The sequence below is a fragment of the Rhamphochromis longiceps genome, linkage group LG11 (genome assembly GCF_057381845.1).
Source record: "Rhamphochromis longiceps isolate RC_006_pf linkage group LG11, R_longiceps_female_GT1.1, whole genome shotgun sequence".
NCBI lineage: Eukaryota > Metazoa > Chordata > Actinopteri > Cichliformes > Cichlidae > Rhamphochromis > Rhamphochromis longiceps.
Window position 1 is genome coordinate 23045180 of NC_140567.1, and position 26935 is coordinate 23072114.

Below are 26935 nucleotides of genomic sequence, written 5' to 3' on the forward strand. Positions count from 1 at the left end.
ATTCTAATGCTAAGTGTGCAATGCTGGGCCCCGACTGGTCTCTGGGAGAGACGAGGCTTTGATAGGCGCAACCAAACTCTGGGACAGATCCCTCGCATGCCATTCATATGTATATCTGTGTGTGCGAATGTACAAACAGGTTTTTTTCACCATTAAAGTAACTGTTTTTTTGGGGTATTTGGTCGCATTTCCATATCAATGTGAGCATGTTTTAGGCTGTTTTAGGCATCACACACCCTAATCCCAAATTAGCCCCAGGTCCAGTGCTGGTGGATGTTTTCATGATCTGTGTTTGCACAGTTCGGTGAGTGGCTGCAGTGCAGCAGACCATAGCTGATCATGTAACTGGCCATCTGCAGAAGAGGGCAAAGTGCAAAAATCTCAAAGCCTGCCAGATCTCGCCAGCCGTTGCTTGAAGTGCGTGTTTGCAACACGATGCTTGCATGTGTGTGTGTGTGTTGCGGCGTGTTTTTGTGCCGATTGCTTTGTTTGCCTTGTGTTCCGGTCTGTGGCTGATTACGGCGTGAAATTCCACACACATTGTATAGCAGTGGGGAGCTTTACATGTGGACAGACACACACAAACGGGAGCACACGCACAATAAGAAAGCAAAGCGAGAAGTCAGAGAGGCCTGTTAATGACTGTCAGGGACAGAAAGGGAGTAGGACTGTGGCGGTGTCAGGGCTTTGTGATAGATGCTGGTTGTTAAATGCCTTGCTCATAGGTTTATTTTTATGAAAGAAAGTGACCATTCAGATTCAGCAAGATTGATGCCATTCCTTTCCTTTTTCTCACTTTTTCACACACGCACAATCACGCACTGCCTGGATCCTAACACTCCTCCCCTCCCTCCTCATCAAGCCCAGAAGAGTCTCTCCCATCAAGCGACCCTTCTTCCATTTGAGCCCTTTGCCTTGTTTTTCTCCCCTTTCCTGCTCAGATTTGTTCTCCTTCTCTCATGCTTGTTCATCTTACTTCACCTCTGTTCACCTGCTACTTCATGGGCTGCTGTGCACACGCCCCCGTGCATATACGTGTAAGCATATATGTGTTTTTGCTAGAGATAGGCAGAGGGGTGCGTCAAAGGGTGTTCGCCTTAATGCTTTCATTGCTTTCCTTTCTACTCAGAAATATGATGGATGTTTCAAAACAGAGCGAAACTTGAATATCAGTGCCAGCCACTGATGCTGCGTTCACCTCGTGCGCGCGCGTGTGTATGTGTGCGCCTATGCTCAGAGGCACTGGAGGTTATTTGATCTCATTGTGTTGTTGGAGAGGAGGCTGCTCCCATGCTTTATGACCGGCGCTGTAGGGAGATATACAGGTTCACCTGCCTCTCCTCAACAATCCATCATCCCTCTCTCAGCAGACAAACGCACTCCCCTCATCTTATTACTTCCTCTCACACTCTCAGAAACATTTAAGACTTTCTCTCGCTAGCTCGCACTTACATGCAGCGTAATGTATGCGCATATTCTCAGTCTTTCTCCAGTTTGCTGACAGAAGTTGATAGAAATGACTTAAAAATGACTGCGTGCTCTCACGGTGACAGACAGCGTGCACGCGCGTTGTATTTTGGTAGTGTTGCTGCAAGTGATTATAAGTGTGGAAGTAACGCAGCTCCTTCGTTAAGATGTTAAGTGTGTGGTAAACTGAATGAGGACGACGACTCAGCTAATGACTGTTTCTGCACACTTCATCAGATTGTTCGTCTGCAATATTGCCTCATATCACTCTCTGGCAACATTGGCGCTTAATAGTCTGTGTACGTTAGGATAGTGTTTGTGTATGTGTGCATGTGCGTGCGCCTGATCACGACGTATATTGCTTTGTAGAGCCATTACAGTTTAATAGGCATAGTAGAATGTGCAGTGCATTAATGCTGCGGCAACATGAAGTAATGATACAATAAAACAATTAAATATGGTGGAGGAGAATTACTTTTTGAACAAGCCGCACCTAGAAGCAATTTTGAGCGAGACGAAATAAACAAAAAAGTACAGATCAGGCTTATTAGGAGGGGAGGATGAGCTCTGGCTCTTCTTTTCTTCTTCATTGACTAAAAAAGGTAAATATGACTGTAAATCTGCTGATTCATAGATGGATGAATGAAAGAGAAATCCCCTTTAGAGGGAGGTGATTTCTGAGTAATTATGGCCCTATTAGAGCAATTGCTGTTATCAATCAGTCTCTTTTTAGCAACATTGTTTAGAAAAAAACCCCATTTACAATTATGCAGAGCCAAATTCCATTTCTTGTTTATGCATTTTTTTTTTCTAATAAAAGGTCCAGAATTTGAAGATGTTCAATTTATGGTGATGGAAAATAAAAGAAAGCTAATTTAAGAAGCTGGAAGCAGCAAATGTTTTGCAAATGTTTGCTTGAGAAATGACTTAAATAATTACTTGATATGTAAATCGCCAGCAGTTTTTTTTGCCATTCAGTACAAGCCAAATATTTTCAGTGGTAAAATTTAATTGCAACACTTCCCCAGCTGCTGCATAATATTGTGAGACGTACACATAAGAAGGCTGTTATTGTCGCTCCCTTTGAAGCTTGCAACTTTGGCTGTTTTCTGCATTGGTTTCCTTTGGGTACTCAAGTAAAATCAAGAATTTTATATAAACCAGCACTTTAACGGTCCTGCTGAGTGTCCTGTCTGCAGTTTACCTCTCAAATCACAGATGGATTGATATTTATTTTGTTTTGTTTTTCCCAATATTTTCAGCTTGTAAAGCTGACCAGTGAGTGATTGCTTATTTCTAAATCAAACAGCTTGTTAGGGCCCGAGCACCGAGAGTGCGAAGGCCCTATTGTATCTGCTCCGTTTCTTATTATTATTCACCCCAAACAAGGGCCTTTTTGAGGGCCTAAACATGCTCAAAAACTCATGAAATTTTGCACACATGCCAGGTTTGGTGAAAAATTTTGTATTTTAATGGTTTTACATATGAGCACTGGGAAATGGCTCTACAGCGCCACCTATGCCTTGTTAAATGCAGCCCTACGACCACATAGTTTGAGCTACATGTATGAAATTTGGCACACATGTGTATCATGCCGAGTCGAACAAAAAAGTCAGTGGGCCCATTGATGCAAACCCAACAGGAAGTCCGCAATTTAGAAGTGAAGGTGACATTTTGGCTCTAATTTTGCCATTTTCATGCCTCGAACTTTTTCGAACTCCTCCTTGGGATTTGGTCCTATAAACTTCAAATTTGGACAGTGTGTACTACACCCTTGTGCCATGTTAAATTGCGGAGCTTTTGAGTTTTCACAATACTATGAGGCCGTGGCGCCATGGCGAATTTCGATGACTCGCCATGAAAATCTTATTGCCTCTCATTCTGTCATACATTTTCTGACCTTGACCAAAGAGCACACATATGATAAGGCTCCACCCCTGAACATATTTCAACTGCCATATTTGACATAAGGGCCAGCGCCACCTAGTGGGAACAGGAAATGTCATGTTTTACACTTTGGGGTACAGTATTGTGATGGGTGACATCTGCAGCCTCATATTTCTCCAGGAAAGCCTTAAGGAGTTGGTCTTGAGGTACAGTGAAAACTGTGAGTTTTCGCGAAAGGGTGTGACCCCAGCAGCATGGCGAACTTTGATGTCTCGCCATGAAGAAACAAATTAGTATAACTCAATGAAATCCAGTCTGATCAGTACCAGACTTTACAGGCGTGATGTCAGACCCGCCCTGAACAGATTGATGTGCCCATTGTCAGGAATATGAAGAGCGCCACCTAGTGGGAACAGGAAATGTCATGTCTTACACTTTGTTGTACTGATTTTCACAGGTTCATCGTGGCCACCTCAAAAGCGGTGAATATCAACATCAGTCCCTCGTGATGTTTCAGTGCAAAAATTGTGACTTTAAACTGAACGGCGCACCCTGGTGGCAACGCGGTCCACCATGAAAGATGAAGTGGCTTTTGAGGGGCTTGGAAAGTATATAGAGGCCTTAAATTTAGCACACACCTCCAAACGGATGAAGGCTTTGTTGTCATGTGATCATTTTCATTGAATAGCGCGAAATGGCTCCACAGCGCCCCCTACAAAATTTCAAAACCACAGCCCCAGCTCTGTGTTTTATGTATGAGTCTGAAACCTGGTAAGCTTATAGGAGATACCAAGATGTACAAAAAAGTCTCTTGGAGCAATATCCCAAATCCAACAGGAAGTCAGCCATTTTAAAATTAATGTGCAATTTTGGCGACATTTTCTCCTCTTTTCAGGCACCGTGCTTTGACGTACTCCTCCAAGGGATTTCATTAGATTGATGCAATCTCCTGTGTGTGGAATCTAAAGACCTTTGTGATGTTAAATTGCGAACCTTTTTACATTCAGGGAAATGGGGTGGTCATGGCGGCACGTGGAGTTTCAATCACTCGCCAAAAAGCAGTAATCTGCTGTCACTCAAAATCAAAATGTTCAATCTCTCCCAAAGGTCGCAGGCGTGATGAGACTCGAGCTAGGAAATGTTTGTTATGCCATTTGTCAGTAATGGTTAGAGAGCCACCTAGTGGGACGACTATAATCATGATTGAATGAGATGAAATGATAGCTGGTGGTTAAATGCATGAATTCCATCAATGTGACATCAGATCGGAGGTGCTGGTTTTAGGTGTTGGGCGTGGCTCGACGCGCCGGGGGTGCGAGGGCCCTCATAACGCTGCTTGCAGCTTTAATTTCTCACTTAGAACTTAGAAAAATTACTCCTTGGAAGATTTTCTTCACACTCAAGGGCCATGTCGTTTATATACTGTAGGGTTGTCACAGTACTAGAATTTCAAAATCATTACTGAACACCCCGGTACACTCAATGCTCTGTACTATTTTTGATATAATGAAAGGGTTTATTTTAAATAAAGATTACAAAAACAAATAACAATATCTATTTGCAACACTATTTTTGTGTTTATGTATGGCAAAAAATCATTGGTATCAAAAAAGTATCATAACTTTAAGGTGTGTGAGACAAGTGGTTTAAAATATGAAACTTTTAGGTTGCGCTTCTGCTGACTTGGCTCCATATTTTATTGCTTTCCAATGGACCTGGGAAGGTAGGCTGCCACTCTTTATACGCATTTGCTGGTGTACTTTTCTCAGCTTTGGTGTGGGAATTTAAGATAAACATAAACTTTTTAGACATAAATAATTAGCCATAGCCACTAGCTGCTTCCTTAGTAATAGCTTATGTAGCTATCAGCTAATTGCTAATAGTTTATTAGCTAACCATAGCTAACCCCATGTGTGGGCAGGTTTACATCTATACTTGTACAGTACTCCACTGTAGTTCGAACTGACCTCCCGAAATTCCTGACAAAGGTTTGTCCAGCTGCTTCAGCAATGAGTGAGAGGAAGGACTGTGTTCACACCTTTGTGCAGTCATATTGTGCAAAGGTGTGTGTCAGCTGGAGGTGAAGGTATCATTGTTGTTATACATGTGGCCACAAATGAGTATGTAATCACATAGGAATTTTTAGTAGTGATTAGTATCTGAGTATTGTTTTCTTTTACAACCGCTGAAAAAGTAACACGGGGACACTTTAATTTTTCTCAATGAAAGTGCAGTAAAACAGAAAACAAACTGATGCTCTGCTTTGCATTTAATGTAGCAGCAGTTCTTTGATGTACGTTTGCGTGCGGCGCTACTTTCCAGGTAGCTTGTATCTGTTTTCTGGAGAATTTCCCAAAATTCTTCTACAGGCTGTCTCGACCACTTCTGTCTTTTCATGTAATTTCAGGCTGACTTGATGATGTTGAGATCGGAGATCTGTGGGGGCCGCAGCATCTGTTGCAGCGTTCTTTGTTCATTTTCTGGCTGAAAATGGTTTTTCTGTACAGTAATTTTGCTCAGTGTGGTAGCATTGCTCTCTCTAAAGCCAGCATACATGCTAGTGTCCATCTCAGTTGTGGTATGTTACTTTTTCTTTTTTTGTACAGAAATTTTTTTTTTTTTAATTGTTACTTACTAACTTGGTTAGGTTAGTTTAGAAGAGAGTACTGAGATGAGATAAGCAATGCCATTGCATCCTTTCAATTACAAACTGTTCAATGCTGTGTCGATCTGAATCATAGGATGGCGCCGGTGAGGTCGGCTGCCGTCACGACTGCTCCGACCACTTTTTCTTTTTTAAGTTAGTTTTCAGCGTTTCTAAATCGGCAAAATCACCACCATTGGGTACATTAGGTATGACAGTGACACTCTTGTTTCTATTGGTTTACAATGTACTCACAATTCGAAGTTTTTAACTCCGGATCCGAGCTGGCCGAGTGAGATCTTGAGGGAGAACAAAGGGAAGCGGCGGCGGCCTAGAGGGAAGCGAGCCGGCGTCAGGAACAGGCTGAGAGCTCGTGCACACCGCACACCTCTGCCTAGCATCCTGCTCGCCAACGTCCAGTCACTGGAGAACAAGCTTGACGACCTCAGGGCCAGGGTAAAGTTCCAGAGAGACATTCGGGACTGCAATCTCCTCTGCTTCACCGAGACATGGCTGAACCCAGCGGTGCCGGACCACGCCATCCAGCCGGCCGAGTTCTTCTCGGTTCACCGCATGGACAGGACACGGGACTCGGGGAAGTCAAGGGGAGGCGGCGTGTGTTTAATGGTGAACAACAACTGGTGCAACAGTGCGAACGTTGTTCCTCTCACACGCTCCTGCACACCAAATCTGGAACTACTGTCCATCATGTGTCGTCCTTTTTATCTACCTCGGGAATTTACATCGGTCGTTATAAGTGCCGTTTATATTCCACCACAAGCGGACACGGTCACCGCCTTATGCGAGCTGCATGAGGCACTCACACAGCACCAGACACAACACCGGGACGCTGCGCTTATTGTGACGGGGGACTTTAATAGCGCCAACCTCAAACGCGCAGCGCCGAACTTTTATTAACACATCTCCTGCCCCACCAGAGGTGAAAGGACACTGGACCACTGCTACACTACGGTCAAGGACGGCTACAAGGCACAATCCCGCCCTCCTTTTGGTAAATCTGATCACGCCGCCATCTTCCTCATCCCAAAATACAAACAAAGGCTGAAACAGGAAGTTCCGGTTCAGAGGAAGGTCGCGCGCTGGACGGATCAATCGGTGGCCGCGTTACAGGACGCACTCGATGACGCAGACTGGGGCATGTTCAGAAACAGCTCCGATGATGATGTCATCGTGTTTACGGAAGCGGTTGTGGGATTCATCGGGAAACTAGCGGATGATACCGTGGAGACAAAGACTATCACAACGTTTCCCAACCAGAAGCCGTGGGTGGATAAAACCATCCGCGACGCTCTGAGATCCCGCACCGCTGCCTACAACACGGGACTCATGACGGGGGACATGGACCCGTACAAAGCCGCGTCATATAACGTGCGGAGGGCGGTGAAAGAGGCGAAGCAGCGCTACGGGAGGAAACTAGAGTCACAACTCCAACAGAGTGACTCTAGGAGCCTGTGGCGGGGACTAAGGACAATAACGGACTATAAAGCACCAACAACCGGTATGACGAACGCGGCCGTGACTCTGGCAGACGAGCTGAACACTTTCTATGCTCGCTTCGAGGCTGCAGCTAAGGTCTCCAACAATGCTAGTGTTAGCGGCGCTAACGGCTGCAGACAGGAAGATACTGCCAGCACCGGAAACGTGCTCGTCATCTCCGAGCATGAAGTAAGGAGAGCCTTCAAGAGAGTGAACACCAGGAAAGCAGCAGGACCAGACGGCATCCCAGGTCGTATCCTAAGAGACTGCGCATACCAGCTAGCTCCTGTGTTCACTGAGATATTCAACATCTCTCTATCTCAGTCGGTGATCCCCACATGCTTCAAAGAGTCCATCATTGTTCCTGTCCCGAAGAAACCCCACCCTGCTTCTCTCAATGACTATCGCCCTGTAGCCCTCACCTCAGTAGTGATGAAGTGCTTTGAACGCCTGGTCAGAGACTTCATCATTTCTTCACTACCAGACACACTGGACCCACTACAGTTTGCTTACCGTCCAAATCGTTCCACAGACGATGCCATCTCTCATCTCCTCCACACATCACTCACTCACTTGGACACTAGAAGGGGGAATTATGTTAAAATGCTCTTCATAGACTACAGCTCTGCATTTAACACCATAATTCCCTCCACACTCACCACCAAGCTGGAGCATCTGGGACTCAGCTCATCTATGTGTCAGTGGATCTCCAACTTCCTAACTGGCAGACCACAGGCAGTAAGGATGGGCGGACATGTCTCAGCCCCCACCACTCTCAGCACTGGAGCCCCCCAGGGGTGTGTTCTGAGCCCCCTGCTGTACTCTTTGTACACATATGACTGTGTGGCCACTACCAGCTCCACCACCATCATCAAGTTTGCTGACGACACCGTCGTGGTGGGCCTGATCTCTGATAACAACGAGACGGCCTACCTGAAGGAGATTAGGAATCTGGAGAACTGGTGCCAGAGGAACAACCTCCTTCTAAACGTCAGTAAGACAAAGGAGCTGATAGTGGACTTCAGCACTAAGCAGGAGAGGAACTACCAGACCCCTGTCATCAACGTGTGCCCAGTGGAGAGAGTGGACAGCTTCAAATACCTCGGAGTTCACATCACGCAGGACCTGTCATGGTCCTGTCACATCAACACCGTGGTGAAAAAGGCCCGACAGCGTCTCTACCACCTCAGACGCTTGAGAGACTTCCAACTGCCCTCCAAGGTGCTCAGGAACTTTTACTCCTGCACCATAGAGAGCATCCTGACGGGAAACATCTTAACCTGGTTCGGGAACAGCACCATGCAGGACAGATGAGCTCTACAGAGGGTTGTGCGGTCAGCTGAGCGCACCATCCGCTCCGAGCTCCCTGACCTGCACTCAATCTACAGCAGGCGGTGCTGGACCAAGGCCAGGAAGATTGTGAAGGACCTCAGCTATCCCAACAACAGACTGTTCTCTCTGTTGAGGTCAGGAAAGCGATTCCGCTCCCTGAAGACCAACACAGAGAGACTGAGGAGGAGCTTCTTCCCGCAGGTCTCTCAATCACACCACCACACAGTACTGACCCACACATACAGTTCTTACACACACTGGACATTCTGGACATTGTTTTCACTTCATTACTTAAATCACGCTGCTGTTATTGTGTATATATTTATTTATATTTCTTCATACATTCTTATATAGTTCTATATTGTGTATTTTGTTGTACAGTTATTTTATTTTCAACTTTAAATTATATATTTTATCTTATTCTCCCAGTTAAATTTACCCTTCATTCTAATTTGTGTTGTACAGTTATTTCATTTTTAACCTTAATTTATATTTTATTCCTTCCTAGTTAAATTTACCCTTTTTAATTTTTCATATTTATTTCCTATCTTATTCATAGCCTTTTCCTTTTTTGTTTTCTTTAGGTCACGAGCAGTTGTCCAAGCATTTCACTACATATCGTACTGTGTATGACTGTGTACGTGACAAATAAAATTTGAATTTTGAATTATTTTTTTTTGGATGCATAATTTCTGAGGTCTTCTGAGCATAGGTCAGTGGTTGCTGAATGAATAATGTCACAAACAGGCTGCGAGATCTTCTTCCAAGAGATTGTGCAAACCGCCAAATGGTGGGAGACTAATTAAGATCCGACCTCAAACCATATTTAGCGTGGGCGACAGCCGTATGTGTATATCTGTGTTTAAATTGGTGATATGTTTATGTGATGTTAAGTGTAGGAGTCAGATTGACTGTAAACGTTGAGTCACTGACCAGACTAAGAAACCACCGGGAAATTCTGTGGTGATTTGCCAGTTTTTATGTAGGTGTTAGTTTAAAAGTCTCTCCCTCTCATTCTTTAATCTTTTTCGTCTTCTATCTCCCCCCCCCCCCCCCCCCCTCTTGCTCTCACGTGTGTCTTTATGTAGTTGTTTATTGGGATCTGTTGAAAATTAGAAATCGAAAACCCATTTACAGAGGTTACCTACGTAAAGTCAGCCTATTTGTCTCCTGTGAAATCGAAACTTTACCCTTTGCCTCTCTCTTCCTTTCTCTTTTCCCACCCTTTGAAGCTGTCTTTCTCTCAACCTCTCTCTCTTGTGGGGAGGGAGGGGGGGGGGGGGGGGGTCACAGCTCCACAATGGAGAAGTGATAAGAGAAGAGATAAGGTGATTGGGAAGAAATGAGGGAATTTCTTAAAGATATAGGGATGGACGGAAAGGTCGTTGTTGGGGAATAAAATGGAGACAGTGTTAGGGTGAAGCCAATTGTGGCACGAGATGAAAGCTTTTTTTTATCCTCGCTGAACAAGTAAAGTCAATCTTTTTTTAAAATGTATAATGTAAATATGTAGTTCAACATAGTGGCAATTTCTTTCTACCATTTTCATCATTGTAAGGCATTTTTTGAGAGTCTCAGGAAGTGACCTGAGTTACTGAAGAAGTAAAAATACTGTGGAAATTCACATTTGTTTTCAGGGAAAAGCAGCACCAATTGCACCTTTCTGAGCGTCCCGAGCTGCACAGGTCATAAAGCTTCCATCAGAAAAGTTGGTAGAGCCAAGTGCTGCTGGGACTGATGCTAATGTCACTAATGTCCCTCTGCATACTGGTGTGGGGAGAGATTCTGTGGTCAATGTACGGTCAGTGTAGGTGTAAATATCAGAGATCTATTTAAGTTACATGCAAATTTTATAAGAGTAAAGTCCACAGGTACAAATTTTAGGATCATATAGTATTGCAGTAAGAAATAAACCACCTTTGTGGTATAGAAACCCGAAGGTTGACACTGAATTTTATCTACTACTGCCCGAGAGCTTAGACTGGAACCACAAAATGTAACTTTAATTGATCCAAAATAAAATTCCTTGAAATTTAGTGGCTGAACAATAACACTGTGCACAATGTGATAACAGTGGCAAGGGTTCACAATCCAAGCCAGCAATAATTTGAACTCTAACTGCCCTTTTTAAATAAATGTACCTATACAAGTACAGGCTTTCCAACACAAATGTTTATGACCTTGGTGGATTTCACCCAGCACGAGGGTGAAGATACGCTCTATACCAGTTATTTAAAATAAAAGAAAGCTTGGTGAGAGGGTCATCTTGGGTCTTGTTTCTGGAATGTAACACCTCAAGCTACAGCCTAACATTTAGCTGTACCTGAGGTGGGTCAGGGGGTTTGTGGTGAAAGAGAGCAGAGAGACAGTGAATTTTAAGCTTGCAGAGATTTTTCCCAGGGTCAACAATTGGAGATTATTTTGATATATAGTCACACAAGACTTTACAGTTACAGTTACAACACATATCTCAAGGTTTTAATGTATCTAGTGTCTGTTAATGAAACAAAATGTGATTAAATCGAAGGTCACACGGCAGGAGAAAAAAGCATTACACGAAGCCATCTTTGTTTACTGTTTCACACTCTGTACCAACAGTGACAGTGAAACACAGTTATGTCATGGCCAGCAAAAAGACAACAAAGATGATGAGACTCTGGTGGTCAAATTTTAGAAAGGAACAATAAATGCAAATGTACGTGGATATGAAAACTGTGCTTTTAATATATACTTGCAATAGTGTGGCTGTGGCTAAAGTAAATGTGAAAGAGAAAGACATGAAAAGATGGGTTGAATGATGAGGGTGTCAGATAGGGAGTTGTTAGATTAAACCCACGAAGTAGTTTAAGTAAATACAGCTATTTGGAGTAAAATAGTGCACAGAGCAGTAAAATTGTATTTTAAGAACACTGCAATACTTTCACAAAATATTTAGAAATTTGATTATATGATCAAATTGTTAGAATAACTTGGCATGCACTGTAAAAATTGATATTTTCGGGAAAAGCAGCACTGATGCAAGCTTTCTGAGCCTCCTGAGGAGCAAATATGTAAATAAATAACATCTAAAGAAATGATAAAAATAATGAAGCGTTGATGCATACACCTGGTAATATGAAGCGAGTTCACCATACCCATGATGTCTTTTGGTTATCTGGCTTTACATACCTGGCAATCAGGATAAGTGGTCACACTAAAGTTGTTATCAACTTGATAAGTTCACCGAGGGTTGCCCCTGTGTGTTCACATGAAAGAGGCAACGTGGGCAGCATCTGACCCGTCACAGCGTGGAAATCAGCTGCTCTATCTGCAGAGCAGCTGATTTTACAAAGAAAGATGAAACTATAGTTTGGGAAAAATATGAAGAAGTTACACACATAATACAGACTGAAAACGACACAGCTGCTAGAGCCAAGTCAGCATCACAGCTCTGATGGATTCTAATAGAGTATATCAATAAATTAGCATTAAAAGACAGAGTTGGTTTTTATTCTTTCTACTGCAGCCTTGGTGGTGTTTAATAATCTGAGTGCATTTCAGTATAAAAATGAAATTCAGTATAGTCTATATACAAATTTGATAAAAGGCTTATAAGTACAATGAGGTGCCCTGTTTTAGCATCATATATATATATCAAACAGGAGAAAAATGAATCAAGTTGCTGCTTCTTATAACTGATGCACATCAGCGAAAGCTTAGACCCTTTTACTTCCTGAACTCTGATGTCTGAGGGATGTTCCAGGAATGGTGGCATTAATTCCTGGAGAATTGGTTGATCCAAAGGCAGTGAATTCATACCTGTTGATCTCTTACCTTTTCTCTCAAGTTACAAGTTACCGTTATACCCTTGTAAGAAGTGAACCACTTTTGTAGTACAGAAAACCCAGGGTTAACCCTAAAGTTACCTTCTTACTTGATAAGAGGAAATCCTGCCTGGTTCTACAGGCCTAAGGCAGGTCTCCGGGCTTCAAACCCTGAATGTAAAACTCACAGGAACCACGAAATCTTTAAATGAGTCACAATGAAATTACTTGAAAGTGATTACTTGAAAAATAGACGTATATTTGGAGTTTAAAATCCAACCCAACAATCTGAACTCTGAACAACTCTCCTTTTAAATAAATATAGGTATACCAACACAGAGCTTCAAGTAGAAATCTCTGTACTTAAGCCTGGCGAGGGGTCAGCTTAGGTCTTGTTCCTGGAATCTATCTTCTTCCACACCTCCAGCTGAGTCCTGTATTAACATTTAACTGTACCTGAGGTGGGTCAAGGGGGTTGTGGTGAGAGCAGACAGTGTGCTTTAGGCTTGCAGACATTTAATGTGTCTAGTTTCTGTTAACAATGAAACAAACAGTGATTTAAAAGATGGTCACAAGGCAGGAAAACTAACAAAAGAATAAATGCAGATGCACATGGGCACACAAACTGTGATTCCATATATATCTGCAATAGTGTGGTCAAGGCTAAAGTGAATGTGAAAAGATGAGAGAAAGGAAAAAGATGAGTTAGAGTGGTGAGAGCGTGAGATGGGGCGTTTTTTAGAAAAATCCCAGGAGATAGTTTAAGTAAATACAGCTATTTGGACTAAAATAGTGAGATAACAGACTGATAAAACTGTACTTTCACTGTAACACTAGCACGGAACATTTATAAATTTGATTATCTGATCAAATTGTAAAAAGAACCTGGCATCTGACTGTAAAAAATATTAGATATTTGTGGTGAAAAGCTGCACTAATGGCAGCTTTCTGAGCTTCTTGAGCTGCACACATTATAAAGCCTCCATCAGAAAAGTTGGAAGTGAATGTAAATGACAGGTATTAATGCTTTTAAATGACTGGTTCTTTTGTTACTTTTTAAAAACTTTTGTAAAAACAGTAGCAGGGGGCTAAAGTATCCACAATGTTCTATTTTATGTCTAAAATAATAATGAGGAGACCTTAGACCTGAGCCCTGTGCCACGAACCGAGTTAAACAAACCCAGGATATCAGGATGATCAGTCACACAAAGGTTGTTATCAGCTTGAGAAGTTCACACAGTGTTTCCCCTCTGCGTGTTCACATGAAAGACGCGGCGTTGGAAGCATCTGACCACGCAGTGTGGAAATCAACCGCTCTATCAGCACAGTGGCTGATTTCCATAGTGTGATAGGACAAATGCTATATTAACATTTGTTTGTACCTGGTTGGGGGGGGGCGTGAGTCGGTTGTGGTTAAGGAAGAGGGGACAGTGTGTCGATCTTACAGGGATTTGTTCCAACTTTAAACCACCAAATAACGTGTGAATTATTTCAATAAATAGTTATACAGGAGTTTATTCAGTCGTGACACGTGTCAGGGTTTAAGTGTTTTTATTTGCAGTCAATAGTGAAACATAATGTGATTAAATAGAAGGTCACAAGGCGCGAGAACAAAGTGTATCCTTGAAAAGGCAAGTTTGTTTAAATGTTTGACACTCTGTACCAACAGCAACGGTGGAGCATAATTACATCATAGCCAAGAAAAAGACAACAAGACGAAGGTGGTAAGATGTTTGCAAGCAACAATAAATGCGTGTACGCACAAAAAAAAACCCCAAAGCAAAACAATGAACCAGTGCGTTCACATATTCCTGCAATAGTGCGGTCATGGCTAAAGTGAATGTGAAAGATAGAAAAAGATGGGTTTGAGTGGTGAGAGTGTGTTATTTAATGATGCGTGCTGGTTTGAGGATTTATGGTGAGAAATGGCATGGTGTGAGTGTGAGAAAAGAGAGGGGAGCGCAGAATGATGGAAAACAGGATTAGATAGACAACGCCGCGGGGAAGTGGTTTGGGCCCGTAGCGAGGAAAACTGTGCGAGTAAAGTGACAGAGAGAGCCAGTGTATGAAAGCGAGAGAGAGAGTGTTTGTGTGTTGGTGGGAGACGTAGGGCGGGAACAGAGTGGAGCCATAAACGAGTCAAGGTAGGAAATCGGGATAACCAAGAGCTGGCTAAAGAAGGAGTAAGGAGATGTTTCAGGAAAGACAGAAAGGAAGTAAGGGGAGAGGAAGCTGGAGAAGGGAGAGAGAAAGTCAGTGTAACTGTAACAGAGTCTGACACAAAGCTCTGACCTAAGCTAATAGCCTGTCTATTAATATCTCCTGCTAACGACTGCCACTCCCTGTCACAGAGTGACAGAAATCGTAATCCTTGTTCATCAGTTTTAACTTTTACTTCCTGAATAATGATCCTAATAAATTCTTTAAATATGGAGAGCAGAGTGACCTCCTGTGTGATATTTTATAATGACACTGCTGCAGTATCCTGGCAGCAGTGCGGCTGTGGGTTTAAAGGGCATCTGCTTGGTTGAAACTTTAGATTTACGAGAACGTGTAGGAGGGGATATGGATTGAGTAACAAATACTGTTAATGAAAACGGTACGGTGTGGCATGTGGTGAAATGCGCTTGTTCACGTTGTTGATAAGAGCGCTGACACCACTGCTATGTCTGCTGGTTGAAGCTACAGTCAGCAGAAAACTGTGTAATATAAAAGATGCAGACGTTAGGAGACGTTTGCATCTCTAGACCAAGCTAGGCTCCCGGTTACCCCTTGTTTTGTCTTTGTGTCAAGCTAAGTTAGCAGGATGTAGCTCACTTTAAACAGTTGCAGTTGTACGCCTCCACCAACCAGTCAAAACTGCAGTTTTGGGGCACGCTCACACCTGTAGTACATTTGAGTCAGAATCAGCTGATGAGTTTGTAAACTTAGAGCTTTTCCTTGAAATTTGGTTTCTTTTCACTGACAAAAACACCAACCGATGTCCAAGCAAATCAAACCGCACAAGAGAGCCTTCAGTCTGCTTTATTGCCCAGATGTGGGACAAGAGCAACAAAAGTAAATACAGGAAGAAGGTGCTACGTTCTGGTCTAGTGGATAACATTTAGGGTTTACATTAATTTTACAGCTAGCTGTCGTCTGTGTATTGTACATGTCTATGGTGTTCTGCCATCATCCCGCAATGCAAAACACACCTGGCTATGGGAAGGTGCTCAATCTTGCAGTGTACACAAGCTACATGGGTTAGTTTGAGGTCAGATCACATTCTCACTATAAATAAACCATTATAGAGTTTGTTTGGAACCATATGGAGACCACCTCCTCCAAAGGGTCTCTGTGGGTTTGTTTTGGTCTGCACGCGAGTCCAATGACCATGTTCGCGTCTGCACAATGAATTGCACAACGGGAGAGTGCACAACCCAGAGTTTAGTGTAAACAGACATAAACATTGCAGATATGAAAAACACCCCTAAATCTCTTTCCATCCAGCTGTGGACTTTGACCTTTAGGGTATAAATTGTCTTTTTTTTAATCCTATTAGATATTTGTGTGGGAGTTTTTCATAATAGCATCATAGCTTCATAGCTTAAGGGCATTTGTACCAAATTTAGTGAGAAGTCTCTAAAGACGTTAAAGAGATTGATTCAAAACAAGAAGATAGATGGATAAATCGAAAACCTGAAAACATAATATTCCTTCCCCTGCATGTTACAGCTCGATGTGGTATGATTGTACTTGCTCTTTTTATGGGTTTTCATTGTGGATAGTACCCACTAATGTCTTTGGTACTAAGAGCACCTGCTTAAACGCTTTTTAGCAGCTTTTCCCCCCTCCCCCTCTGCTCACTGCCTTTAGCCAGGAGTCCAACTCAGCACCATGTACAGATATCTGAAATTTCTGTGTTTCTGGTAGAACCCTTGACATCACCCTTAGTAAAATTCCAGTGTGAATTCTGGAGCCAAGTATTTTGATCATTTTGAAATTGGCAGTGACAACTGAAGAGTGGAACTGACTGAGAAAATGGGGGACACTGTGTGCTTGTACAGTACTATTCAGTTACAGAGTGTACCTCCTGAAAACATAATCTGCGTTCTCAAATTCAAATTCAAATTCAAATTTTATTTGTCACGTACACAGTCATACACAGTACGATATGTAGTGAAATGCTTGGACAACTGCTCGTGACCTAAAGAAAACAAAAAAGGAAAAGGCTATGAATAAGATAGGAAATAAATATGAAAAATTAAAAAGGGTAAATTTAACTAGGAAGGAATAAAATATAAATTAAGGTTAAAAATGAAATAACTGTACAACACAAATTAGAATGAAGGGTAAATTTAACTGGGAAGAATAAGATAAAGATAAATATATAAATTAAAGTTGAAAATAAAATAACTGTACAACAAAATACACAATACACAATATAGAACTATATAAGAATGTATGAAGAAATCTAAATATAAATAAATATATACACAATAACAGCAGCTGTACAAGTATTAACCGGAAATGAAGAATATAGTGACCAGTGTTGTGCAAAACCAAAGTCCAGAAAGTCCAGTGTGTGTGTAAGAACCATATGTGTGGGTCAGTACTGTGTGGTGGTGTGATTGAGAGACCGTATCGCCTGCGGGAAGAAGCTCCTCCTCAGTCTCTCTGTGTTGGTCTTCAGGGAGCGGAATCGCTTTCCTGACCTCAACAGAGAGAACAGTCTGTTGTTGGGATGGCTGAGGTCCTTCACGATCTTCCTGGCCTTGGTCCAGCACCGCCTGCTGTAGATTGAGTGCAGGTCAGGGAGCTCGGAGCGGATGGTGCGCTCTCGTCCTTTTATCCTTTGTTTATTCTAATGGAGACCATCATTTACAAAACAGCTGTAATAAAAAGGTCTTGAAACTGGTCAATGGGACCATAAATATCAGGTAAGTGTTTTAGTGAGGTCAAAAACAATACCCAAAGGGTTGTTTTCTTATAGACTTTTTATCTTTTTTGTAGCCAGAGGAGCTGCCCTCTGCTGGTTATTACATATAATGCAGGTTCTGCATTGGCTTTACTTTTTAGAACCACAGATGCTTCCATGTACTTTGCAACAAGCGACACTCCTTTGATGAGCGTTATGTAAAAGAAAGAAATAACAATAACCAAAAATCTGTTTTGTCACTTCTCTGCATTTTTGTCTGTGCACTGTGAAATGAATAAGGAGAAGTGCTAATGCTTGTGTAAACACACGCTAATGTTCCTCTCACTTGACACATTCTCAATTAAAACTTGATTCTAATGTGGCTAGAATTTGATTTACTTATATCTTACGTTTTTCTGTCTTCATTGTTAATTCTGCTTTAATGCACATGATTACATACATTTTAAGCACATCTTGAAATACCTCTCAGCCTCATTGAGGTCAATAAATAACAAACAGCTCAGAAAGCCTCAGGAGCCATCTGAGTCAGTTAGTGTAGGTAATCTGTTTGTGTCAGTGAAAAGCTAAAAACTGCAGCGTCCTGCTCATCGTAAAAACTAACGACTGGTTTTATCTGGAAGTTGTGATGGACGCACTTTGACTGGAAAAAACTCAAAATCAGCAGTCACATTTGGAAGATGAGCAAAAACAAAGACAACAAATTTGACTAAAAAAGTGTGAATTTTTTTGTCTTCCTACATTTTTCAATAAATAAAATTTCAATAAAATTTGATGAACCTTAATTAGTTTATAAAACAGTTCCTTCTTTGTCCCAGTCTTTATGCTACAGACTGTTCCTTCATTTGGTAGGAGCTCTTTTTTTCTACAGAAATGGGAAGCTAATGGGGTTCAAAATCTGTAATCATCTGACCTACAGCTGCATTACAAAATACTAGGAAAACATTAAAAGCCTTTGGACAAAAGGAAAAGACTGCAACAAGTGAGAAGAAAAGATGGAATCATCTTTTAAACCTGTGCTGAACAAAGGTCAAACTTCTCTTGGTCCAGAAAAAGCAAGCACAGGTTAGAGATGCAGATGATACAACATTAGCAAATAGTTGTGCTACACTAATGGCTCCATGTTTCTCAATGACAGTTAGGTGGCGTTTTGAATAATCAGCAAAAGAAATACAAATAATAGTCAATGAATGGATTCTTTTCCCTTTTCCTTTTAAAAGTACATATTTACATCGAGTTGTGCATCACTAACAAATTGCTTTATAAACACTACATATAGCAACACTGTCCAATCCCTCCTGGTTTGTCTTATTGGCTTCTTTCTAAACTGTAGTTGTTGCCTCCTAACATTGTCTTGCATCTCATCCTTGCACCTTCTGCCTGCTCATATGGCCAGAAAGATTATTCAAAAAGATGTAATGCTGCAAACAAGTCTGTGCAACACACGCAGGTTTCGTTAAGTGGGAGGTCTTTGCTTAGTGAAGCATCTTTGTCTGTGTCACACGCTCCAATTAAAGACGTCTGCATCCTGAAAAGCTTAACTCTTTTGAGAACAAACGGAAATATTGTAGATGACAGTAGATCCTTCTATTTTCTGTAAACAGAGCTAGAGAATGGTGTGTGGCAAAGATGAGGCTCTTCCCTCATCTCCTCTCGTAATCCAGACCGCCTGCCTGCCTGTCTGTCTTCTTTCTCCCTGTCTCGCTGACCCTTGACACGTACGCGCATACGCAGACCAATACACACACACAAAAGTATGCATGAGACAAAACACACACTTGAATGTTTTGCTGCCTCTCTGCCTGCCCCACTTTGCTCCTTTCTCAGTGGTTATGTAAAAATGGGACTAATGTGTTATCAGTGCGCCACCACAATGCAAAATACCATACATCGAGTAACAGTGTTATGTCACTGTTAAGCGGCGCATTTAACCCTCTGTAATGGATGGCGATGGGGAGCAGTGAGACGTATTAACAACCCAATATAGGCGCAAGTACAGCGGCGTGAGACGCGCTGGTGATCGCTGCTCGCTCTCTTCACAGAGAGGGATCCTTGCAGCGAGTGTGGGAGGAAGGGAGGAGAGAGTGAGGTAGCGAATAGGTTTTAACAAGTTGAGAAGAAGAGAAGAGAGAGACAAGAGGGTAATAAAGGACAGGCGGAGACATAAAAGCTGACATTGCAGATCCACACTCAGTGGGAGGTCCAAAGTGTTGTGTACTTCGCGCACCTCTGGAGTTTCTTTGTCTCATTTAGTGTTTCCAAATGCACTGCTGATGGCTGTGTTTGCCCATTTGCATGAGAGGGAGGGAGAGACATGTCCTGGCTGTCTGTTGCTGCGTTCAGCGACTGTCAGAGCCACCAGCATGGCTCACACACACACTCACACACATACGCTACATATTAATGAACTGTAGTCAGTTCCTTGGTATTGCTAGCATGACCCACTGAAACGGAGCAGTCCCTCAGACAAGAGGTCACACAGACATTAGCCACATTAGCCACGCATGAAGCCTCATGCCGCAAGAAACATCAGTACAGCCTTAGCCCTCCCCTTCATTTTCTTGCTGACCTCTCTGGCCTCCTGCTGTCTCTTTCCCTGACCACCCTCACATGCTCCTTCTATCTCTTGCTCATGTGATTCACACATCACTCACTCTTCTTCTTCTTTTTCACCCATTTTCACCACTAGCATCTTCAGTCTCCAATAGAAAATTAGCTTAAGGACTGCTTTTTTTTTTCCCCCGACGCAAACATATATCAGCACAAAAATATGTGCACACATCATAAACAAGGATTTAATTTGTGTGTTTATGCAAAGCCAGCGTTTGCTATTCAAACCAGCCGACCACAACCAATTACAACCAATCCAATTACTGTCTACATGCAACACTTGATATCAAGAAAAGTGTGCTCGGGCCTCTGCGAACAATGCCGCGATTCAAACGAGCACACGCTGCCGATTGTGCGCGCATGCCAGTGTGTGTGCATGTCGCCATGCTGGCTGACCCGCAGGTTATTCCCCGGGTTGGCTCGTCGTCATGTCTGATTGGCTGCCTGCCGGTTTCATCACATTGCGCCAGAGACAGAAGCAGACCTTGTGGCCTCCTCACCTACAGGTCTCTCTCTCTCTGTTTCTCCTCCTCTCTGTCTCTTTCTGTCCCTCGCTGTTTGCCTCTCAGTCCGATTGAGCCGAGCTTTGAGGCGAGTGTTGGCTGACTTTGGTTTTGTCTGGCAGGCCGAGCTGTGGGGAAGCACTTTGATTGAAGAGACAGAACAAAAGCTCACACTGCTATCTTTGAAGCAGCTGTCCTCGTCCGCAAGATGGTCTCACAGATGATACGCACATGGCAAAGAAATCCACGTGAAGACACTAACGCACGTGCATACGGGATGGTTTACTCATGCGACAATAGGTCAGCTGACAGGAACAGTTGTGGCACCTGTAATGTATGTAGAAGCAAACAAACATCCCTCTCTCTCGCCTCATCCAGCATATGCTTCTCAATTTTTTAACAATTAGGGTTTTGTTTAACACACCAGATAACAGTAAAAATATCTCGCTCTGGCCTACCTGCACTCCCAAATCACTACATATTTAATTTCCTGCAATTTAAAGTAAAAAAGATAAAGATTCTTATATTATAGAGCTAAATTTTGTCTATTTTCTCCCCTTTAAAAAAAATTTTTTCTCTGAAAATTCTATATTAAAATATGCAATTTAAAGTGTGAATCATGCTATACATCCATCCTTCCATTTACTTATCCATTTACGGGGCGATCGTGGCTCAAGAGTTGGGAGTTCGCCTTGTAATCGGAAGGTTGCCGGTTCGAGCCCCGGCTTGGACAGTCTTGGTCGTTGTGTCCTTGGGCAAGACACTTCACCCATTGCCTACTGGTGGTGGTCAGAGGGCCCGGTGGCGCCAGTGTCCGGCAGCCTCGCCTCTGTCAGTGCGCCCCAGGGTGGCTGTGGCTACAATGTAGCTTGCCATCACCAGTGTGTGAATGGGTGGATGACTGGATATGTAAAGCGCTTTGGGGTCCTTAGGGACTAGTAAAGCGCTATATAAATACAGGCCATTTACCATTTACCATTTATCCACTTATTCAGCTGTAGTCTGTCCCAGCTGACGTGGCATGAGAGGCAGATAACACACTCTGGACAGGTCGCCAGTCCATCACAGGGGTAACACAATGGCACAGACGCTCACATCCATATCGACAGCCGATTTAGAATAACCGATTAACCTTACACGCTTTTCTCTGGACTATCAGGGAAAACCTGGGGGAAACTACAAACTGAGAAAGGCCACAGCCAACCAGGAGGTCTGAACCAGGAGCCTCGCTGCTGTTACTGCCAAACAGTGCAAATTCATGTTGCCACGCTTACATTATCCTGAAATTACATGTAAGTTCAAATCAAGTCAAGTGTTAACAAATTTTAAAATAAAGGACTAAACTAAACTGGCAGTAATAGATTACATTTTCTAATATTTATTGCACTTCCCCAAATGTCCACTCAAAAGTTGACCTTCATCACTTCTTTTACCGTCTCACTGCCGCTCCTTTGTTTTGCTATAACTGAAAAAATGGAGGTGGTGGAGAGTAGAGAAAACACAGATGGTGCCATGTGGCGTTTGCTGCACATGAGCTGATGAGCGAGTTAAGTCTGCCTCTGAGAGATGAACCAGGTTCAGAGTTCAGACAGAAGAGCCAGAGCCGGCCGGCTCCTGGTATTCTCAGCTCAGCGGTAATGATAAACATTACAGCAAACTAATGGATGGGCGAGTCGGTCACCGCGGCCTCTGATGCCGCTTTATCTTCTTTCTTAACACCCAACACCAGATTGCTCACAACCTCCATGGCCCCGGACAGGAATGTGCGCTAAGCAAATCACTGACCGCACGGGCCGTCAATAAAGCTCGGGTTTGAATTTCAGTCGTGCCGTGAGCGGGGGGAGGGAGGGACGGAAAGACGGAGGCAGGGAAGCAGAAGGAGGGCGCTGATGAGGGGAGGAGGGATAGAAGGAACGAAGGGAAGGATGAAGGGGTCAGTCCTGTGAGATAAGGAAGGGCAGGGAATGCGAAATGGAGTATGAAAGCGAAAACAGATGGAGATATTTTACATAGAGGCAGATAGATGGTTGACAGGAGGCGCGACAAGGGGACAGGGTGGAGAGATAATTACAAAGATAGAGAAGGATGTAAATGACAGGAATGAAAAGGAAAGGGATTATAACTTTACACTATGGTGGCTAGATTGGTAGTGGCACACAGAGAGAGACAGGGGGAGGACAGTGGCACAGAAGACGAGAGGAGCAGGTGATGTCAGACAGAAAAGACTGGAAAAAGAGCGCGTTTGAAGGGGAGTAAGGACAAAGAGTGAGGGAGAAAGTCCTTGCCAGAGGGGACAAAAACGTCAAATAGCAAACACTTGATTCATTTCTCTTGTGTGTGTGTGGTTTTTTTGTTTTTTCTCTCTCTCCTTTTTTTCCGCTCCTGGATGTCAGTTGTGGCTGTTTGTGTTCTGACACACATCTTTGAAGGACTACACACGCCTACGTACGGCATCAAACCTTAGCCAGGTGCGCACATACACAGCACCTTCCGTAACAGCACAACAACGGTCTCCCAAGACATACCAGCATCTTTTCATAATCCTGAAATTGGCTAAATCAAAGTGCTTTTTACAAGAAAGCGAGTCGGTTTGTGTCAAGAGAGCTCCACAGCAGCTGAGGTGAGCAGGTGGCACATCTGGTTTCAAAAGAGATATTTTTAAACCCAGAAAGGAGCAGTATACCAATGACTTTCCTTTACTATTGTTGCATTCACATGTAAAATTAGCATTTGGCAATATGTGGGGGATAGTGTAGTGAAAGCGGAGGTGTAGTGCATCCCTGGATAGCTGTAAAGTCTGGGAAAGTCAGCTTACTATGAGTCAGAGCTTTTTTAAAGTCAAATGACAAGAAGGAAATCAGTGTCATCAGTGTCTGGTGATATCAGGGTTAAAACTATGCTTTGTGTATGTTCGACTGAATATAAAGAAGGTATTTGACTCGATGAATAACACAGCTGAGTACAAGATCAGTGTAAAAGTACAGTTGGACCTGAATTTAATGAAGAATGAACAGACTTAGTTCAGTTAGCTCCTGTGAGAATGATCAACCAGGCCATGTTCTCCTGGCTGCATGAAGATCCACATATACTCTGTGCAAGGAATGTGCACTAATGGGAATAGGAGTTGGGGACACTGGAAATTTGGTCAGAAACAATCACACTGGCTGTCCCTGCATGTCTTAATGTTGTCTTGTTTCTCTGGAATAAATAATTCCACCAAGTCCCTCTGACATGTTTTTCTTTTAAATAATTGTTTTTCATCAGGTTTTTTTAGTTTGTTCGGGTTCAGTAAGTTCACTTTAATTGCAGTGAAAATGTTACAGTATTTACTTTAGGGCAGTATTTAATTTTAAGAAAATAGTATTGTATTTTGTATATATTCATTTTGTTTTTTTGTTTTTTGTTCCTTTTAAATACACTTCAAGAAGATTGTAGGGGAGTAAAAACAAGTGCAAAGTTACTTCAAAATCCATTTTGACATACATGACATAATTTCTAATATAATTATTTTGTATTATTCTTTATACTATATATATACATATATTACATGTATAGCATCATATTTAAATCTTTATACAGTACTTTCTATATGTTGACAATACAAACCACACTTGTAAGAATCATGCAAGTGTATGATTCTAAGTTTTTGATCAATCATTAATTTTACTTGTTTTTAGTTTTAGTCTTTGTCAGTATTATGAAACATACTGCGATGGAGCATCTCATTACTTGTCTTATTTTAATAAATGTTCATAGGTTGGGGTTTTGTTGTTTTTTTTTCAGCTCTTGTGAATACACACCTTTAAAAAAAACAAAAAACAATTAAACAAATTTAATTGAAAATAATGCAAACTATCCTAAAACTAAACATTTTCCAAACCCCCCCAAAAAACAAACTATAGCAGATTTCTCTGGAAACTGAAAAGTACATCAGTAAAAATAAACTACACAAAAAAAGCAGAGTGCAGTACACTACAGTATTTAAAGTTAAATGGTAAATGGCCTGTATTTGTATAGCGCTTTACTAGTCCCTAAGGACCCCAAAGCGCTTTAAACTGCATTCAGTCATCCACCCATTCATACACACATTCACACACTGGTGATGGCAAGCTACATTGTAGCCACAGCTGCCCTGGGGCGCACTGACAGAGGTGAGGCTGCCGAACACTGGCGCCACCGGACCCTCTGACCACCATGAGCAGGGTGATGTGTCTTGCCCAAGGACACAACAACCGAGACTGTCGGAGCCGGGGCTCGAACCTGCAACCTTCCAATTGCAAGACGAACTGCCAACTCTTGAGCCACGATCGCCCCATGCAATATCAAAGTGGCAACAATTTTTTTTTTTCCAGAATTGGACAATAAATATTTAAAATTGTTCTTTGGATCATAAAACCTGTCATGTATATTAACTGTACCCTCCTGTGTATGCGTGTTTTCCCACGTTCCCAATTGTAGAGAGTGTGAATTCCAACTAGAGATGGACCGATCCGATATTACGTATCGGTATCGGTCCGATACTGACCTAAATTACTGGATCGGATATCGGAGAAAAATAAAAAATGTAATCCGATCCATTAAATATCATGAAAGCACCTCACAAAACTTGCAACACGCCGTAACTCACCTCAGAACGTTAGCACGTCGGAGCAGTATGCATCACGTGATAGAGCGGCTGTGGCATGCAGGACCTGTCGGTGGTCTGGATAGCATGTGGAGCTTCGCTAGCAACCCGGCATTTCATCTCCGACAAAGTTATCCCGAGAGAAGTATAGCAAGTGTGTAAGTCCATCTCTGAATGTTTGTAAAGCATTCCTGCGTTAAGCTTAACAAGCGACTGCCTCTTCTTGCTGCTACTTCAATCATGAAACTGCTTAACGATCAGCTGATCGGCTTTTCTGTCGCGAGTCCGTGTCTCTAGTTTGCTTTTGGCCCACTTTGCACCAGAAAGAGGAAACCAGCGGCTGAACAACAGCAGCACGTTTAAGCTTGATAAGCTGTTGTTAGAATTTATTTAATATTACTTTCTACACCAGGATCTTTTTCTACGTAGCTGACGCTGGTAACTGTGCAGGGGCGCATCTAGCAAAGTTTAGCCAGGGGGGCCGATAGGGCATTAACAGGGAAAAGGGGGCACAAAGACATACTTTTCTTTCTTATTCTCATTTAAAATGTCTAGCTTTTAATAAATAATTATCTGACACCCAAAGTTTTAATTTGATGCAAAATGAATAGAAGTCAATTACTGTATATAGTAACTATTAAGTCTAATATATATACCCTAGTAAGCTATAGTACTTTTTCCTTTGGGAAGGTACCATCTGTGCAGTCTGCAATTTTGTTGAAGAAAGATGTTGAATCTATTTAATATTTCTTGAAAAATAATTGATTTCTGTGCATTTTTTTTCACACTGCATCAAATTAAGGTTGATTACGTTGATTAAGCATCATGAGGTGGAGTGTGAGGGGTGGTTCCCTATTTTTTATTTATTTATTTTTGTTGTTGCTGGGAGTTGGAACCCTATTAGTTAGGTTGCTTAATATTTACGCTAAGTACTCTTTAAAATACCAGAATAGGGAGGATGGTGTAGGTTTAAGTTTATTAGATTGATCAGTATTGCTGAACTATGAAATATTTTTTTTTTTGCATATAGGTATAACAGAATAGCTTTAGTGTAGTTGTTGTTTTAAACTTGAGTATGAACTTATACAAAATGCAGCAAGATATTTAAAAAAAAAACAGTTTTGTTGATTAAAAAACATTATATCGGATTCATATCGGTATCGGCAGATATCCAAATTTATGATATCGGTATCGGTATCGGACATAAAAATGTGGTATCGTGCCATCTCTAATTCCAACCAGGAGTTCCTACAACTTTGAACCTCCACACATACACATAAAGTCTGAAAACAAACACTCGCATCTTGTCGGCCGTGTATTCTCACCTCGCTCTTCCAAATAAAATAAAGCGAGAGCTTTCTGCTGACTGGAATGCTCTCGTTAGCCTGCAGAGTGCAGTAACTAGAGAGCAGTGCCCATTAGCAGATTGATGTTATGCTCACCTGAGCTGACAACTTTTAGGGGAAGCTGGATGAAGGAAGGCTGACTGAAAGAGTAAAGAGATTAGATGGAAACGAAGCCCGTCTTGTAGCTGTCCTGTTTGTGTGTGTTCCCGTCTCTGTCTGCATGGATGATGGAATTTGACGCTGACTTAGTGTCAGACTCCTCGCTGACACATAGTGTAGTTAAAGATTAGAGAGATGTGCATGAAAA

At 42.3% G+C, this 26935-nt stretch overlaps 1 protein-coding gene across 2 annotated transcripts in view; it reads left to right on the top strand.

Annotated features, from left to right (window-relative positions):
- Positions 1-26935, top strand: part of efna3b (ephrin-A3b) — a 75258-nt gene that overhangs the window by 20577 nt on the left and 27746 nt on the right. The window lies entirely within an intron of this gene.